The following is an 18,662-nucleotide window of genomic DNA, read 5'->3' on the forward strand; positions in this document are numbered from 1 at the left end:
CCTCCTGAGTATCTGGGACTACTGGTGCCCACCACCACGCCCAGCTAATTTTTGTATTTTTAATAGAGACCAGGTTTCACCATATTGGTCAGGCTGGTCTTAAAATCCTGACCTCGGGATCTGCTCACCTCGGCCTCCCAAAGTGTTGGGATTACAGACATGAGCCACAGTGCCCAGCCACTAATCACTTTAAATGGACTCCTCTTAATTTTTTTTAGATAGAGGAAAAAATCAGAATTCCTTGTGTTGCTTGATCGTGCTTTTTAAGTATGTCTCCTTGCATTGCCTGGGCTGCATAGAGCCACTGTTTTTTCCCTGGATTTTCCAATTGTTCATGGACTGTGACTGCAAGAATAGAGGAGCCGAATCCACTCACAGAATGGGAAATTATGGTACAGGCAGATCCATGCTTTCCTAAGGAACCAGAGTCTGAAGCTATGTTCATTTGTATCCTGAAATTTCACCATCAGCTGGGTATGGTGGCTCATGCCTAAAATCTCAGCACTTTGAGAGGCCGAGACAGATGGATCACCTGAGGTCAGGAGTTTGAGACCACCTTGGCCAACTTGGCAATAACTTCTGTCTACTAAAAATAAAAAAATTAGCTGAGTGTGGTGGCATGTGCCTGTAATCCCAGCTACTTGAGAGGCTGAGGCAGGAGCACTGCTTAAACCCAGGAGGCAGAGGTTACAGTGAGCCGAGACTGAGCCACTACACTCCAGCCGGGGCAATAGCCTGGGCAAAAAAAAGAAAAAAAGAAATCTCACCCTCACTGTTATGTTAATGAATACAGACTCCAATTTATAGTCTGTAATGAGACAAGAACAAAAATTGGGAAATGGTGTAGGTAGAACACGGCAAAAGTAAAATATAAAAGGAACATAAATATAAATATGTATAGTTACTTCTTTTCTTTTTTCAAAATAATTTTACCCAAATAACTCTTCAAGACAAATTTCTTTCTTTTTTTTTATTAAAAAAACAGGGTTTCACCATGTTGGTCAAGCTGGTCTTGAACTCCTGGCCTCAGGTGATCCACCTCCTCGGCCTCCCAAAGTACTGGGATTACAGACATGAGCCACTGTGCCCAGCTGACAAATTTCAAAGTACAGATTTTAAAAAAGAAAAATAAATTTTCTTGTTACAGTATGTAACAAATAACACTGTTGGCCTAAATACACAAGCGTTTTCACAAAAAGAAGATCCTACTGCATAAACCATCTTGTGACTACCTTAGTATACTAAATCACCGTATACATCTTTCTATGCCAATAAGCAAGTTTTCTTAAAGGTATTTCCCAGAGTGGTTTTTAAAGAACCTTAACAGGTATTTCAATAAGTTCTAGAGTGAGATTATCTTGAAGATCCTAGGGAAGAGGCAGTTGGGGAACTTTGCTGCAAGATTTCTCAGACCACTTTGATAATGAGAGACAAACGAGCAGATCTAAGAGGGGAGGAATAATAGAGGGGCCCAGCCGATTTGGCCATGAAACCCTCTCCCACTTTCTATCTTTTTATTATTATTTTTTGAGATAGGGGCTCTGTTGCCCAAGCTGGAGTGCACGATCACAGCTCACTGCAGTCTTGACCTCCTGGGCTCAAGCAATCCTCCCACCTCAGCCTCCCTAGTAGCTGGGACTACAGGTGTGCATCACCTTGCCTAATTTTTTTTTTTGAGATTTTTCGAGTTTTGCTCTTGTCATCCAGGCTGGAGTGCAATGGTGAGCCACTGCAAAATAAACCATTTTAAAGTGAACAATTCAGCCAGGTGTGGTGGCTCACGCCTGTAATCCCAGGACTTTGGGAGGCCAAGGTGGGCGGATTACGAGATCAGGAGTTCAAGACCAGCCTGGCCAAGATGGTGAAACCCTGTCTTTACTAAAAATACAAAAATTAGCTGGGCGTGGTGCCAGGTGCCTGTAATTCCAGTTACTCGGGCGGCTCAGGCAGGAGAATTGCTTGAACCCGGGAGGCGGAGGTTGCAGTGAGCTGAAATCGCACCACTGCACTCCTGCCTGGGTGACAGAGTGAGACTCCATCTCAAACAACAACTAACAAAACAAAACGACAATGACAAAAAACCCAAAAACTTAAGGCAAAGTACTACAAAATTAAAATAAAATAATACGTATTTGGGGACCTTTAAAAAGAAATCCTGGTCTTAGGCCCCACCTTGGACCAATAAAATCTGAATCTTTGGGGATAAGATGCAGCCATTAGTATAATTTTTTAAAGTTCTCCAGATGACTAAAAAGTCATCTGGTTGAAAACCAACACTTTAGAGACCCTGGAAGGTTTCTTTTAGCTTTAACTTTCTGTAGTCTACAGAGTAATTTCCTGTCTCTGCAAAAATAGCTCCAAGGCATTAGGAATGCTTTCGAACCTATTTTCTAACTAATCTTTAAAGTAATGAGAAAAAGATAATACAATATCACATGAGAATTCAAGAAATATCATTCGTCATAAGGAAACCAGCAGCTTTCTCCGTGAATCCATGTTAAGGTATCACATATTCGGGTTGTAAGTGATCGTTAGTAGCCTGCATTTTTTGTTTGTTTGTTTGTTTTGAGACAGAGTCTCATTCTGTTGCCCAAGCTGGAGTGTGGCGGTACAATCTCCCAAACTGCAAGATCGACCTCCTAGGCTCAAGAGATCCTCCCACCTCAGCACCCCCTCCCCCACTGTATTTTTTGTAGAGACAGAGTTTCATCACATTGCCCAGGCTGGATAGCCTGTGTTTTTATAATTTTATTTGACCTATTGAGTTTAATTAAATTCCCTCTCATCCTACTCCACACTCCATGACTTCAAAGAGAGAGTAGGGTCAGTTCACCTCTACCGAGGAGAAGAGAATGTTCTGCTATTTGCAACATCTTAGGGAAGCTGGAAGTTAGGATATTTTAGCTGCAAATTACAGAAACCCAACTCAGCAGGGCTTAAACAATGAGGTCCTTGATTAACCGTCTCTCAAGGAGTATGGTGTTAGGATGTCTTCAGGGGTGGTGGTTTAGTAGTTAATTTGGAAGCCAAGATTTTTTGTTTGTTTTTGGGTGTTTTTTATTACAGGCACGCCCCACCACACCCGGCTCTTTGTATTTTAGTAGAGATGGGGTTTCACTATGCTGGCCAGGATTGTCTCTGTCTCCTGACCTCATGAACTGCCTGCCTTGGCCTCCCAAAGTGCTGGGATTACAGGTGTGAGCCACCATGCCTGGCATTTTTTTTTTTTCGAGACAATGTCTTGTTCTGCCACTCCAGTTAGAATGCAGTGATGTGATCTTGGCTCACTATAACCTCCACCTCTTGGGTTCAAGTGATTCTCATGCCTTAGCCTCTCTAGTAGCTGGGATTACAGGTGCTCGCTACCATGCCTGGCTAATTTCTGTATTTTTAGTAGAGCTGGGTTTTACCATGTTGGCCAGGCTGGTCTTGAACTCTTGACCTCAAGTGATCGGCCCACCTCGGCCTCCCAAAGTGCTGGGATTACATGTGTGAGTCACCTCGCCTTGCAGAAGAGCCAGGTTTTTTCCTTCCTTCCATTCTCCTGTGCTCAGCTTGTTTTCTCAGGCTGCCTCTCATCACTCAAGATGGGCGCAGAGTTGTAGAAGTCACAGGGAGATGGCAATGTCCAGAAGCAAAAAGAAAAGTCCTTGCCTTCCGTTCCTTTTTAAGGGTGAAGAAAACCCTGAAGCCACTTTCCCTCATACCTTGATTGGTCATACCTATTTTGAACTCACAACTTGGCAAGACATTGAGAATGCCCAGGTGGGCTCATACCCAAGGGAACATGGTGTGTGTGTGTGTGTGTGTGTGTCTGTGACACACACGGACACACAGCTAACATTAATGTAAAATATATTTTATTCCAGTGTATTCTGATTTGGTTAGTTCCTGTTTCCTTTAGCAATCTTCCATTAGTGAGCTAAACCTCAAAGTGTACACCTACATTTACTTCTGTGTGGCTGTATAAATTTATAAGATAATAATTATATACAATGAAGCCAAGTAAATTTGGGCATTTGGCATATGATAAAAATTGCCTTTTAAAATGAGTAGGGGGTGGCCGGGTTCGGTGGCTCATGCCTGTAATCCCAGCACTTTGGGAGGCCGAGGCGGGCAGATCACTTGAGGTCAGGAGTTCGAGACCTAGCTTTTTTCTTTTATAAATAAAATTAATAAATTCATGTCATCCTTGCACAGGGGCCTTGCTAATCTTTTCTGTATCATTCCAATTTTTGTATATGTGCTACCAAAACAAGCATGTCTTATTTTTATTTTTTAGACGGAATTTTTTTGTTCTTATTGCCTAGGCTGGAGTGTAATGGTGTGATCTCAGCTTAATGCAAACTCAGCCTCCCGGGTTCAAGCAATTCTCCTGCCTCGGCTTCCTGAGTAGCTGGAACTACAGGCGTGGGCCACCATGCCTGTTTAATTTTTGTATTTTTAGTAGATATGGGGGTTTCACCATGTTGGCCAGGGTGGTCTCTTGACCTTGTGATCTGCCCATCTCAGCCTCTCAAAGTGCTGGGATTACAGGCATGAGCTTATATTTTTAAAAAATAGAAATATAAAACCAGGGCCAGGTGCGATGGCTCATGCTTGTAATCCCAGCACTTTGGGAGACTCAGGTCAGGAGTTCCAGATCAGCCTGTCCAATATGGTGAAACCCTGTTTCTACCAAAATATACAAAAATTAGCTGGGAGTGGTGGCACTTGCTTGTAATCCCAGCTACTTGGGAGGCTGAGGCAGGAGAATTGCTTGAACCCAGAAGACAGAGGTTTCAGTGAGCCGAGATCGCGCCACTGCACCCCAGCCTGGGCGACAGAGGGAGACTCCATGTCAAAACAAAAAAGAAAGAAATACAAAACCACAACTTTGTTGATGTGTAGTTCTTTTGGATATAAAAGTTGATAAAGCCAAAATGTATACTTAAGCCTATGTAGAAAAAACGACTCCTTTGGTACTGAGGCTTTTTCCTGGACTTTTCGGCTTTAATCCAGTGGTTGTTCGTTTTGTTGCATATGTTTTATTTTGAGGGGACAGAAGTAACTAAGATTTTAACAATATCGGTTCTTTGTGTTGCCCCCTCACTTCTTTCTATTGACCTAATAATCATCACACAGCATAGTGACAGTTGAAGACCAGTGGAAAAGAGAGAACACGAAAACTTAGCAGGATTTCTTACTGGCACAATTTTTATGTTTGCAAAGATGTGACATGAAATTCCATTTATCGCTGTCAAATATTGACATCTATCTGTGGACACAAAATCATCTTTCTTTCTCCTCCACTTTCTGCAGGCCTCTACTCAACCTTGCACTAACAGAGCAATTGACGAACTAATGTATGGAAAGCAGATCTTTTGTGCTGTCTATAATGATCAATTTTTCCTTTGGGTTCACCAAAGCTGTTCAAACAAGAGCTCCATTGTTCCTTTCAGAAGAGAAGAATAGAAAACTTAAATGAAATCTGGAGGTCACTTGACCTCTTAGGAAACGTGGAGGTAGACATCACAGCTCAAAAACCCAGAGCCTGTTAACATGTGACACATTATACACACTCATATTTTTATGAGGATTTCTGCTGCCCTAGGAGATTCTGGAATACTGCTTTCCTCATTTCAGGATTCTGAGCCTGTGCCCCATCAGAGAATTCATCAGGTATATTTTATCCAAAACAAAGATAAAAATCAAGTAAAAATAATGATGATCGAGCTGGGCATGGTGGCTCATGCCTGTAATCTCAGCGCATTGGGAAGCTGAGGCAGGTGGATTGCCTGAGGTCAGGAGTTCGAGACCAGCCTGGCGAACATAGTGAAACCCTGTCTCTTCTAAAAATATAAAAAATTAGCCAGGCGTGGTGATGCGTGCCTATAATCTAGCTACTCAGGAGGCTGAGGCAGGAGAATTGCTTGAACCCGGGAGGTGAAGGTTGCAGTGAGCCAAGATTGTGCCTCTGCACTCCAGCCTGGGCAACAAGAGAGAAACTCTGTCTCAATAATAATAGTTATGATGATTATAACAATAAGCATAATGGCAGCTAACATTTATTGAATGCTTAATATTTCACCCCCATTATGACCCTTCGAGGTGGACACAATGATTGTATCCATTCTATAGATGAACAAACTGAGGTTCAAAAGGAAAAGTAGCTAAGCCAGGAAGTCTTAAAGCTAGTGTGTAGGTGTAGACTATTTTGGAAGCTTCTTTTCTAAACATTGTGTTATTCTGTTTCTTTTTTTCTTCTTTTCCTTTTTTGACAGAGTCTTGCTCTGTTGCCCAGGCTGGAGTGCAGTGGCTGATCTCAGCTCACTGCAACCTTGACCTCCCAGGTAGCTGGGATTATAGGCACCCTCCACCCTGCCTGGCTAATTGTTATATTTTTAGTAGAGACAGGGTTTCACCATGTTGGCCAGGCTGGTCTCAAACTCCTGACCTCAGATGATCTGCCTGCCTCGGCCTCCCAAAGTGTTGGGATTACAGGCGTGAGCCACTGCACCCAGCCTCTGTTTCTTATCTCTTATAAAATCTTCCATTGCCTTAAAAAGTCAGAAAATTCAGCATGTAGCTAGGTATGGTGTTTAAAACCCATACATAATATCAGCATTTTGGGAGGCCAAGGCAGGAGGGTCACTTGAGTCCAGAAGTGTGAGACAAGTTTGGGAAACATGGTGAGACCCTGTCTCTCCAAAAAATTAGCCAGGTGTGGTGGTGTGTGGACATGTAGTCCCAACTATTTGGGAGGCTGAGGTGGGAAATTGCTCGAGCCCATGAGTTTGAAGTTATGGTGAACTATGATTGCACCAGTACACTCAACCAGCCAAAATAACCATAATAAATTGCACCAGAACACTCAAGCTCAGCCAAAATAACAATAAATATTACCGAAACTTATATACAGGGACATAATCTTCACAGCTTAACCAAGGAGGTGAAAGATCTGTGTACTATAAAATTATAAAACATGGATGAAAGATATTAAAGAAGATACAAATAAGTGGAATGATAGCCTATGTTCATGGATTGAAATAATTAATATTTCACTTCTAGGAATTGATCCAGCAAATATTCTCCACCAGTGAGAACATCAAACATCTCACAGAAGTGAGAACATCTGCTGGATCAATTCTTAGAAATAAAATAGCTGCATCAAAGTAAAATATGTATGGTTAATTTTGGCAAATATTGCCAAGTTGCTTGTTCATCAACAGTAGACTGGCCAAAGAAATTATGGTACTTCCTTACTGAGGAACATTATGCAGCCATTGTAAGAATGAGGAGGTATTAAAAGTAATTGCAAAAACCACAATTACTTTTGCACCAACCTAGTATAAGCTGATATGAATGCCCCGTCCTATGCCGGTGAATTAAAAAGCAAGGCACAGGCCGGGTGTGGTGGCTCACACTTGTAATCCCAGCACTTTGGGAGGCTGAGGCGGGTGGATCACGAGGTCAAGAGATCGAGACCATCCTGGTCAACATGGTGAAACCCCGTCTCTACTAAAAATACAAAAAATTAGCTGGGCATGGTGGCACGTGCCTGTAATCCCAGCTACTCAGGAGGCTGAGGCAGGAGAATTGCCTGAACCCAGGAGGCAGAGGTTGCTGTGTGCTGAGATCACGCCATTGCACTCCAGCCTGGGTAACAAGAGCAAAACTCTGTCTCAAAAAAAAAAAAAAAAAAAAAGCAAGGCACAAACTGGTGTGTTATGGTATTTATCATTGTTAAGGTTTTATAAACATGTATTTTATTTATTTATTTCTTCACTCACCCTCTAATTTATAAATGTGCATTATTGTGCAAGGAATTGCTCTGGAAAGATAAACAAGAAAATGATTAACCCATTGGCTTCAGGGAGAAAAACTGTCTGGCTGGTGGGTAATGGGGAAAGAAGATAGTCTGCTCTTTGGCACTTCTTAAATTTTGTAGCATGTGAATGTATAACTTGTTCAACTGAAAAATTCACCCTACAGATTTGCAAAATCTATCTGAACTATCATCTTGCCACCAACCCAGTTATACAGATGGGAAAACTGAAGCCCAGTAGAGTCAGCTGATGCAGGCCTGGCCCAGTACTCTGCACACCCTGCATCCTGCCCCTACACATCCTCATGCTTTCTCCTTTGAGCCTCTCAGGGGCTTGGGAGAAAATAGTGTGGCACTGAATGCTGGGAAGAAGTGCATCCCAAAGGCCATAGAAATCTTTTCTGGAGGCTGGGTGTGGTGCCTCATGCCTGTAATCCAGGCACTTTGGGAGGCCGAGGTGGGCAGATCACTTGAGGCCAGGAGTTCAAGACCAGCCTGGCCAACATGGTGAAACTCTGTCTCTACTAAAAATACAAAAAATTAGCCAGGTGTGGTGGCAGGTGCCTGTAATCCCAGCTACTCAGGAGGCTGAGGCAGGAGAATTGCTTGATCATGGGAGGCGGAGGAGCCGAGATTTTGCCACTGTACTCCAGCCACAAGAGCAAAACTCTGTCTCAAAAAAAAAAAAAAAAAAAATTTCTGGAGAGCTGGCTAGAAAGGCTAGGACTGTTTGAATGCCACCAGTGATCACATGGTCAGAAACATCACCCAAAACACAAGCAGCCATGGCACCTTTGTTGGGTGACACTCGTGTCACATTTACCTCCTTTAATCCTGAATTCAGCTCCTTGAGTCAAACTCTGTGGCCACTTCCATAGGCTATGCCACCGTTGACTCATGCCTTGAAAGCTAACAGCTACAGTCTACCACCATGCTCAGCCATCTTTCTCTCTTTAAAAGTCATTGATTGGGGCAGGGCTAGGTGGCTCATGCCTGGAATCCAGCACTTTGGGAGGCCAGGGTGGGTGGATCACTTGAGGTCAAGAGTTCGAAACCAGCCTGACCAACATGGTGAAACCGTATCTCTACTAAAAATACAAAATTAGCTGGGCGTGGTGGGAGAGGCTACTTGGGAGGCTGAGGCAGAAGAATTGCTTGAACCTAGGAGGCAGAGATTGCAGTGAGCCAAGATCATGCCATTGCATTCCAGCCTAGGCAAAAAGAGCAAAATTCCGTCTCAAAAAAAAAAAAAAAAATTCATTGATCTCTTTCTAGTTTAATTGCTATTATTTAGTTGATACCACAAGTGCTCATATTCAAGTCCGTATAGCATCACAATGCCTAGATTCTGTTTTCAAATATAGATTTTCTTAATGTAATTTTTATGAAGACATTATTTCCCTGTCATTAGGCTCTCTAGAATTAGATTACATAAGTACTGGAAGTACTGTATTTCCTTTTTTTTCTTGAGGCAGAGTTTCACTTTTATTGCCCAGGCTAGAGTGCAATGGCATGATCTTGGCTCACCGCAACCTCTGCCTCCCAGGTTCAAGCGATTCTCCTACCTCAGCCTCCTGAGTAGCTGGGATTACAGACATGCACCACCATGCCTGGCTAATTTTTTTGTATTTGTAGTAGAGACAGGGCTTCTCCATGTTGGTCAGGCTGGTCTTGAAGACCCTGACCTTAGGTGATCTGCCCACCTCAGCCTCCCAAAGTGCTGGGATTACACGTGTGTGTGACTGCACCCAGCAAGTACTGTGTTTTTATTTCAATAAAAAGTCCACTGTTATTTAAACCATGACTAAAGCTTGACACGAATAGAGACTTTAAAACAATAAACATTGCCAGGCATGCTGGCACATGCCTGTAATCTCAGCTACTCAAGATGCTGAGGCAGGAGGATCTTCTGAGCCAAGGAGTTCTAGTCCAGCCTGGGCAACACAGTGAGATCCTGTTTCTTAGGAAAAACAAACAAAAACATGACTTTTGTATGCTGAGTTGTTAGAAATTGTAAAAGTAGACCAGGTGTGGTGGCTCATGCCTGTAATCCCAGCACTTTGGGAGGCCAAGGCAGGCAGATCATAAGGTCAAGAGATCAAGACCATCCTGGCCAACATAGTGAAACCCAGTCTCTACTAAAAAATACAAAAATTAGCTGGGCATGGTGGCACGCACCTGTAGTCCCAGCTACTTGGGAGGCTGAGGCAGAGAATTACTTGAAGCTGGGAGGCAGAGGTTGCAGTGAGCCGAGATCACGCCATTGCACTCCAGCCTGGCACTTGGCAAAACAGCGAGACTCTGTCTCAAAAATAAATAAATAAATAAAATAAATTGTAAAAGTAAAGAACACATACATGTGGCCAAGAAAGAGATGAACAAAGCTCAGTATCACTGATCATTAGATAAATGCAAATCAAAGGCCAAGCTGGTGGTTCACGCCTGTAATCCCTGCACTTTGGGATGCCAAGGCAGGTGGATCCTGAGTTCGGGAGATTGAAACCACCCTGGCTAAGATGGTGAAGCCCAGTCTCGACTAAAAATACAAAAAATTAGCTGGGCGTGGTGTCCCGTGCCTGTAGTCCCAGCTTCTCAGGAGGTTGAGGCAGGAGAATCGCTTGAACCTGGGAGGTGGGGGTTGCAGTGAGCCGATATCGTGCCATTGCACTCCAGCCTGGGTGACGAGCACAAGACTCCATCTCAAAAAAAAAAAAAGAAAAAGAGAAATGCAAATCAAAACCACAATGTGATACCATCTCATACCAGTCAGAATGGCGATTATTAAAAAATCAAGAGACAACAGATGCTATTGAGGTTGTGGAGAAACAGGAATGCTTTCACACTGTTGGTGCAAATGTAAATTAGTTAGCTGTTGTGGAAGACAGCATGGTGATTCCTCAAAGATTTAGAACTGGAAATATCATTTGACCCAGCAATCCCATTACCAGGTATATACCCAAAGGAATATAAATCATTCTGTTATAAAGACACACGCACACATTTGTTCATTGCAGCACTAGTCATAAGAGCAAAGACGTGGACTCAACCCAAATGCGCATCAGTGATAGACTGGATAAAAAAAATGTGCTACATACACACCATGGAATACTTTGCAGGGACGTGGGTGAAGCTGGAAGCCATTATCCTCGGCAAACTAACACAGGAACAGAAAACCGAACACCGCATGTTCTCATTTATAGGTGGGAGCTGGACAATAAGAACACATTGTCACAGGGAGGGGAACAACACTCACTGGGAACTCTTCGGGGCTGGCGGAGGCTAGGGAGAGCATCAGAAAAAATAGCTAATATGTGGCAGGCTTGATACGTAGGTGATGAGTTGATAGGTGCAGCAAACCACCATCACACGATTAACTATGTAACAAACCTGCACATCCTGCACATGTACCCTGGAACTTAAAATAATTTTTGTTTTTTGAGACGTAGTTTCACTCTGTTTGGCCAGGCTGGAGTGCGATGGCATGATCTCAGCTCACTGCAGCCTCTGCCTCCTAGGCTCAAGTGATTGTTATGCCTCAGCCTCCTGAGTAGCTGGGATTACAGATGTGTGCCACCATACCATCTAATTTTTATATTTTTAGTACAGATGGGGTTTCACCATGTTGGCCAGGCTACTCTCGAACTCCTGGCCTCAAGTGTTCTGCCTACCTCAGCCTCACAAAGTGCTGGGATTACAGGCATGAGCCACCATGCCCGGCCCTAGATTTTCATGTTAAATCAGCTAGTACTGAAATTGTTTAGGTATACAATTTGAATGAAATCCATGGTCTCAGTCAAATTACCTATGATAGTCCATTAGCTAGACATGCTATGAACTTAATTTGGAGAAACAACTGGTATTCAGCATTCCATGACTCATTATGAAAAAGAGAAAAATAATCCAAATTAAATATATCGATATGGTAACTTACAAATTGCTAAAATAGTTTATAACAAATGTTTGGTTTGTCAAACCCATATTCCTGGGAAAACAAAGCCTCAGGTATATTTGATTAACCAATGGACCATTTAAACATTAAAATATTTTATAAAGAGATTTTATTTAATTGTGTTTTATTTATTTATTTATTTATTTATTTTTGAGACGAAGTTTCGCTCTTGTCGCCCAGGCTGGAGTGCAATGATGCGATCTCAGCTCTCTGCAACCTCTGCCTCCCAGCTTCAAGCAATTCTCTGCCTCAGCCTTCCGAGTAGCTGGGATTACAGGCCCGCACCACCATGCCCAGCTAATTTTTGTAATTTTAATAGAGACAGTGTTTCACCATGTTGATCAGGCTGGTCTCGAACTCCTGACCTTGTAATCAGCCCGCCTCCACCTCCCAAAGTGCGGGAATTACAGGCATGAGCCACTGTGCTCTACCATGTACCATAACATTTTAAGGAACCTCTCATGGTGAATATTTAGGCATTTGTATTTTTTCTATTATAAATAATGTCACAGTGTAGATCCCTCTGTATACGTTGACAGGATTTAGATTATTTTGTTTTATGGTGCCTTTTTTTTTTTTTTTTTTTGAGATGGAGTTTCGCTCTTATTACCCAGGCTGGAGTGCAATGGCGCGATCTCGGCTCACCGCAACCTCCGCCTCCTGGGGTCAGACAATCCTCCTGCCTCAGCCTCCTGAGTAGCTGGGATTACAGACACGCGCCACCGTGCCCAGCTAATTTTTTGTACTTTTAGTAGAGACGGGGTTTCACCATTTTGGCCAGGATGGTCTCCATCTCTTGACCTCGTGATCCACCCGCCTCGGCCTCCCAAAGTGCTGGGATTACAGGCGTGAGCCACCGCGCGCGGCCGCTTTTTTTTTGGAGTCTCGGTCTGTCATCAGGCTATAGTGCAATGGTACTATCTCGGCTCACTGCAAACTCTGCCTCCCTGGTTCAAATCATTCTCCTGCCTCAGCCTCCTGAGTAGCTGGGATTACAGGTGCACACCACCATGCCCATCTAAGTTTTGTATTTTTAGTAGAGACCAGGTTTCACCATATTGGCCAGGCTGGTATTGAACTCCTGACCTCAGGAGATTCGCCCACTTCGGCCTCCCAAAGTGCTGGGATTACAGGTATGAACCACTGTGCCTGTCTCATTTTTAAAGTTTTATTTCTTTATTAATTTTTTGAGAGTCTCACTCTGCTGTCTAGGCTGGAGTGCAGTGGCATGATCTTGGCTCACTGCAACCTCTGCCTCCTGGGTTCAAGCAATTCTGCTTCAGCCTCCTGAGTAGCTGGGACTACAGGTACGCACCACTAAGCCTAGCTAATTTTTGTATTTTTAGTAGAATGGGGGGTTTCACCATAATGGCCAGGCTGGTCTCAAACTCCCGATCTAGGATCTGCCCACTTCAGCCTCCCAAAGTGCTAGAATTACAGGTGTGAGCCACTGTGCCTAGCCTACCACTATCATTTTTATGGTAAAATTAACTTAGTAGGTCTATGCCCTGGGCAAATTTTCTTCACTTCATTGTTGCTTATTTACCAAAAGGGAAGGCTAATCATGTGTTTTACTTATTTTTAAATTTTTATTTATTAATTTTTTTTTTGTTGCTAATTTTTTTTTTTTTAAATTCCAGTGATAGCCTCACAGACTTAAGACTCAGATAACTAACTTTTAAAAGAATCCTTTGGCCGGGCACGGTGGCTCACACCTGTAATCCTAGCACTTTGGGAGGCCGAAGTGAATGGATCACCTGAGGACCAGCCTGGCCATCATGGTGAAAACCCATCTTTAAAAAAAAAAAAAAAAAAAAAATTCTTTTAAAAAATGACTTAAGTCAAAGTCATTTTTTAGTCAATGATAGAACTCAGTTTAGCAACCCAAGAACAAGGGTAGAGCCTTCAAATGAATTCACATCACCATTTTTTGAAATCTTATGTCTAAAGAAAAAGTAACAGAATATTTCTTTTTTTTTTCTTTTTTGAGACAGAGTTTCGTTCTTGTTTCCCAGGCTGAAGTACAATGGCACAATTTCGGCTAACCGCAACCTCCGCCTCCTGGGTTCAGGCAATTCTCCTGCCTCAGCCTCCTGAGTAGCTGGGAATACAGGCACACACCACCATGCCCAGCTAATTTTTTGTATTTTTAGTAGAGACAGGGTTTCACCATGTTGACCAGGATCGTCTCGATCTCTCGACCTCGTGAATCACCCGCCTCGGTCTCCCAAAGTGCTGGGATTACAGGCGTGAGCCACCGGACCCGGCCAGAATATTTCTAAATCTAATTTATTTTAGGCTTAAGAATATAGATGTATGGCCAGGCGCGGAGGCTCACGCCTGTAATCCCAGCACTTTGGGAGGCCGAGGCGGGTGGATCACGAGGTCAAGAGATCGAGACCATCCTGGTCAACATGGCGAAACCCCGTCTCTACTAAAAATACAAAAAATTAGCTGGGCATGGTGGTGCGTGCCTGTAGTCCCAGCTATTCAGGAGGCTGAGGCAGGATAATTGCCTGAACCCAGGAGGCGGAGGTTGTGGTGAGCCGAGATGGCGCCATTGCACTCCAGCCTGGGTAACAAGAGTGAAACTCCGCTTCAATTAAAAAAAAAAAAAAAAAAAAGGAATATAGATGCATAAGTTTTCCCAGAGACTTAAAGTAAACTTTGTTGGACAACAGAGAGAATGAACCAAATGTAAAACATGCTAAGAAGGACCATTCACAAAAATACCTGGATGAAGCCATGAATTGCATCATTGTTGGCAATCGTGAAAAACTTGAAAAAAACTTAAATAGCCCTAAAAGAGAAGTGGTTATATATATTGTGATATATCCATCCATGGACTACTAAGTATAAATTAAAAAAAATGAGGTGGACTTAGATGTACCAATGTGGAAAGACTGGCAAATCTAATAGCTGAGTGAGATAAAAGAAGTACATGATTGTCATAGTGTGACAGCATTAATTTTTTTTAAAAGGCAATATATGCGTATAGATAGGCATTTATGCATGTTTGTGTGTAGTTATGTCTATTTAGGCATGTAAATTCCTGCAAAAGATACACAACCTAGCAAGAGGGGATGACCTAATGTTAGGAACAGAGAAACAGTGAAAGAGACATCTAGATTTACTTTGCAAACTCTCACTGTGCTGGACTCTGACAGATATGCATGGATGGTGCTATTAAGTATATTTTCAAGCACAAAGGAACCAGAGGTGGATGGTGAAATCAGATGCTTTAAATGGAAACATATTTCATTCTTCTAAAAATAATTTTGGTGATTTGAAATTCATCCTTAATCGCAACAGCCAGCCCGTTTTGTGGCTCTTTCATTCCCATCCCCCCACCCCGGCAAAAAAAGTGTATAAACACAGCAGGATATAAATGCATGCATCTGGAGAAGATGAACTTTTACACTAGTTCTGCCTTTTCAGCTTTCTAAAACGTGGACCTTACCAATTTCTTTGACCTCCCCCTCCTTTTTTTCCATTCCAATGCATGGCGGTGACAAGGCATTGAATTACCAGTTTGTCACTAACGCCATAGGCTTTATTATTCCTTTGAACAGAAGCTCGGCTTAAAAAGAAAAGTTTTTCTTAATAAGTAGCTGTTCATCCTTTGATATGCACATCTGGATCTGCGGTCTTATCTGCGCATGCTAATGCTGCTTCCTGCAGATAATGATAAAAGAACAACTCAAAATAACAAAAAGGGAATAAAATGTGCCAGATGCCTCAAAAATAAGGAGGACAATGCAAATAAAAGCAACTGGTTTTTCTATTCTGGAGAATAAACTCTCCCCACAATTGAAGTAATCATTCTGGTGGTCACTTGAGCCCCACATTTTTTTAAAGAGATTAGGAAGGAAAAAAAAAAATAAGCAAACATCAGCTGACAAGTACTGCCACATTCTGTTAGAAATTAAGAGGGAAGTAAACCTAAGTACACTATAAATCACTTCGCGGTTTAATTTTGCTTCTCTCTGCTACATTGTTTCTTCTTTTTTCCTCATTTGGCTGTGGTTTAAACATTGTTAATTAAAGGCCAAACTGAAAGATTTGGACTCAAACATTTTTTAGGAATGATAAAATATTTCAAATATACAGAAAAGTACCAAGAATGACATAAAGAACGTTTGTGTATCTATCATCAGAGTTTAACGATTTTCCAATTTTTCCTTCCTGTTCTTTTTTAAAGAACATATTTCCTTCCGAGTCTTTTCAAATGTGATTTTTCTTGATTTCTGTATCACCTTTGTTCACTAAAAGAAGGTGTTCTTCTTATAAAAATATTATGATTTTCTCTGTTTTAGTTAAGTTTCTCAAAGGAGCTTTCTTTCCCTGCTCTGTGTAAATGGTTCTTCTTTTGAAAGTGAGGTTAGCGTTAAGACGTAAGAGTGAAATTGTTATGTAATACATATATGATTTCTAGATACTATGTATGATTTCTGTCTAGGCGATCTTTGTGCTTTATGACTTCTTTTCACAAGAGGCAACGGTCAACCTTTGTCAATACGTGCATAGATCATCAGTAGTTCTGAGGCTGGTTGTAACTGATATTTTAACAGGCAAATAAAAACTTCTGCTTTACATAAATTGCTCCATCAACTGGGAGTTGAGGATGTGGGGAGGGTGGAAAGGCTATGGCGCCCTCTCTACCAAAGCACAAACCCAGATTGTGTGTGGTTGGGATCCCTGGTAGCCCAGCCAGATAACAGTCATGAATTGATTCCACATTAACATGCAGCAGGCATGGGAAAATGATAAACTCCTATTACCACTGTCATGGCAACTGAAAAAATGGCTGCTTTGGGGGGAACAAGGTCCACAGGAGAAGAAAAGCGAAGCCCCGTCTCTTTCTTCTGTTTGACATCTGTTGTTTAACATACAAAATTGTATTATCGTGACGCAAGCGAGTCAGCCGGGGCTAAAGCCTGGCTAGGAATTGTGAAAACCGTACTGCCCCGACTCCCCGCTCTCTACCGTGAGAGTATATAATTTGACCCTGGACATTTTCACGGACGGTAGTAAATTCCCCACCCTTTTCATCCCAGGTACAAAAAGTGTGAAGTGCCTTGGGAAGGTGGGATAGAGGGAGGAGGGTCTTTTGGGGGGGGGGTGTGAGGGGGGAGGTGGAGATGGGAGGAGACACGCTATCAGTTAGGAAGCAAAAATAAAGCTCTTCTCCGTTTGCGGTTGCTTTTCTCAATGATTCATTCCTCCGTCCTCCCTACCCCAGCCTTCCCTCAAGAATATTTTAGATTTTTCTTTTTTCTTTTTCTCTCTTTTTTGAGATGGAGTTTTGCTCTTGTTGCCCAGGCTGGAGTGCAATGGCGCGATCTTGGCTCATACAACCTCCGCCTCCCAGGTTCAAGTGATTCTCCTGCCTCAGCCTCTGGAGCACCAGGGATTACAGGAGTAATCCGCCACCACACCTGGCTAATTTTTGTATTTTCAGTAGAGACGGGGTTTCACTATGATGGCCAGATGGCCTCGACCTTCTAACCTGATGATCTGCCTGCCTCAGCCTCCCAAAGTGCTAGGATTACAGGAGTGAGCCACTGCACCCCGCCCTAGATTTTTCTAAAACAGCAATGTGAGTTGGGCTTGTGAACAGACAAAACATGGGCAGATAGACTATAAGCAGGGATGGCAGCCATAGGCGCAGGGCTAAAGGTTGAAAATCCTGATCGCAGGTCATTGAGAAAAGGCTAGAGGGAAATACACAGTGCTAACCAGGAATCAAACAAGAGGTGGATTTTTTTTTTAGACTTGAGTCTCCCTCTTGCTCTGTTGTCCAGGCTGGATGGAATGCAGTGGCTTGATCTCGGCTCACTGCAACCTCTGCCTCCCGGGTTCAAGCAATTCTCCTGCCTCAACATCCTGAGTAGCTGGGACTACAGGCACGTGCCACCACACCCGGCAAATTTTTGTATTTTTTAGTAGAGATGGGGTTTCACCATATTGGCCAGGCTGGTCTCGAACTCCTGATTTGTGATCCACACGCCTCGGCTTCCAAAACTGCTGGGATTACAGGCATGAGCCATGGGGCCTGGCCCAAGAGGTTAGATTTTTATTTCCTTCTTAATATAGCCCTTTTCAAAATGTTTAATAAAGTACCTATATCAATCACTCTCATACTCAGCAGAAATATCCAACAAGCTTTCACAACTCCAGGAATGGGTCTTTAGGAGGATTGCAGTGTAGACAGATGTTCAGACAAAAGTTCTGTTCGGCAAAAATTCCATATGATCCAAACATATCACTTGAAGAAAATCCTTTGCGCGTGCATGAGCGCGCACGCACACACACACACACACACATTTTTTTTTTTTTTGGAGATGGAGTTTTGCTCTTGTTACCCAGGCTGGAGTGCAATGGCACGATCTCGGCTCACCGCAACCTCCGCTTCCAGGGTTCAGGCAATTCTCCTACCTCAGCCTCCTGAGTAGCTGAGATTACAGGCATGCTCCACCATGCCCAGCTAATTTTTTATTTTTAGTAGAGATGGGGTTTCACCATGTTGACCAGGATGGTCTCGATCTCTTGACCTCGTGATCCACCCACCTCGGGCCTCCCAAAGTGCTGGGATTACAGGCTTGAGCCACCGCGCTGGCTTATACACATATTTTATGAGGACATTTAAATGAAGTGACCTTCAGACAGGCTTTGCCTCCCACCTCCCCACGGTTGTGTAAATAGAACAAACCCAGTACCATTTTGGGTTGTTTTCACAAATAATCTAGAAACAGCTGTGAAAGATTGGGGGCCATTCTAAAATTGACCAAATTGTAATTTTCAGTAAGAGATTAAGCCCCTGACAGGACAAAGACCAGATAAGTGCAAACAAAAGAAAGAACATTTATATAATGACCTCGGTCATTAGCAAAGTTAGCATTTTAA

General features: G+C 42.8%; 1 pseudogene; it reads right to left on the reverse strand.

The window, feature by feature from the left end:
• Positions 1–4,162: 4,162 nt before the first annotated feature.
• LOC118154256 (U6 spliceosomal RNA) lies at positions 4,163–4,262 on the reverse strand (annotated as a pseudogene).
• Positions 4,263–18,662: the final 14,400 nt, after the last annotated feature.

This window comes from Callithrix jacchus, chromosome 5 (assembly GCF_049354715.1).
Source record: "Callithrix jacchus isolate 240 chromosome 5, calJac240_pri, whole genome shotgun sequence".
NCBI lineage: Eukaryota > Metazoa > Chordata > Mammalia > Primates > Cebidae > Callithrix > Callithrix jacchus.